Source organism: Aplysia californica, unplaced genomic scaffold, assembly GCF_000002075.1.
Source record: "Aplysia californica isolate F4 #8 unplaced genomic scaffold, AplCal3.0 scaffold01442, whole genome shotgun sequence".
NCBI classification, from domain to species: Eukaryota; Metazoa; Mollusca; class Gastropoda; order Aplysiida; family Aplysiidae; genus Aplysia; species Aplysia californica.
Window position 1 is genome coordinate 61,062 of NW_004798712.1, and position 1,722 is coordinate 62,783.

The following is a 1,722-nucleotide window of genomic DNA, read 5'->3' on the forward strand; positions in this document are numbered from 1 at the left end:
ATAACAGGATAGTCCACTCCTCTCTTTGAGACAATTACATAACAGGATAGTCCACTCCTCTCTTTGAGACAATTACATAACAGGATAGTCCACTCCTCTCTTTGAGACAATTACATAACAGGAAAGTCCACTCCTCTCTTTGAGACAATTACATAACAAGATAGTTCAACCCTCTCTTTGAGACAATTGCATAACAAGATAGTTCAACCCTCTCTTTGAGACAAATGTGTCCTCAAAATCCAGTGGCGCCCCCTTCGAAAAAGTGCGGACTTTGCGAACAGAGTTACCCTACTTGTGTGAAAAACAATAAAAGCAAAACTAACAAACTGTGCTATTCCTATTCTTCTTCTGAAGAAACGAAAGAGAGCTTCAAAACAAAGACTGCAGCGCCATCTGAAGCAATGCGCAGACTTCCGCTTACACTTTTTTGTTTGAGTGAACTGTCCTGTTATGTACAATCTTTGGCTGAGTGAACTATCTTGTTATGTACTATCTTTGGCTGAGTGAACTATCTTGTTATGTACGATCTTTGGCTGAGTGAAATGTCTTGTTATGTACAATCTTTGGCTGAGTGAACTATCTTGTTATGTACAATCTTTGAATGGGTGAACTATCTTGTTATGTACAATCTTTGAATGGGTGAACTATCTTGTTATGTACAATCTTTGAATGGGTGAACTATCTTGTTATGTACGATCTTTGGCTGAGTCTAGGACTTAGATTTGCTCTTTGTCTTTTTGTATGTAGAGTTTATTGGGGGTGGGGGGCTCTCGTGGCTTAGAGGTTAAGGTGTTGGCCTCTCATTCAAAGGTCCTAGGTTCGAATCCGGGTAGCGACAGAAAAATGTTGTCTCTAAAATTGTCTCCTTTCACCTCCTTTCCTGCTCTCTAACAATGTTCTGTTGTCTGCTTTCTTCTCCACTTTCTGCCCCCACCCCCTCACCTCCTTTGCCCCCCTCCTCTGGGCTCCTGACTCTTTCTGCAGCCTTTCTACTGCTACTCCATGACTCCTTCTTACTACTGTCTTTCAGCCACACCCCTGATCTTCTGGTAGGAAAGATCTACACCTAGCCTTCTTGGACAAGGGCGAAAAATCTCGGCGGTCTCATGTGCAAGTTGCACATGTTCAAGATCCCTTGGTTGTCTAAAATCGATAAGAGTAGGCTTCGGCCGCCACCCACTCAAAATTGAAAATTTCCTACCAACTGAAAAATGTTGGGTGTGTCCAGCACACTCATATGACCTTATGCAGTTGCGAGCGCCGTAAAACACTTACCAAAAGAAAAAAAGAGTTAATTGTAACTCACTTCCTCCACACCAGCCTGATATGGCCAGCAGCTTCCACGATTGTGTGCACATCATCGGCTTTGTGTGTTGAGCAACATGGCGTAGGTTTTCATTTGTCAAGATGGCCGTTGGTAAAGGAACGTTCTTACTGACACTGACAAGGTTTTGCCATTCCTGAGCTGGTCGTTGCATTCAGAGAGGGGAAGATGAAACGTTGGGTCGTTTCATTCAGGGCGGGAAAGATGAAACGTTGGGTCGTTTCATTCAGGGCGGGGAAGATGAAACGTTGGGTCGTTTCATTCAGAGAGGGGAAGATGAAACGTTGGGTCGTTTCATTCAGGGCGGGAAAGATGAAACGTTGGGTCGTTTCATTCAGAGAGGGGAAGATGAAACATTGGGTCGTTTCATTCAGAGAGGGAAAGATGAAACGTTGGGT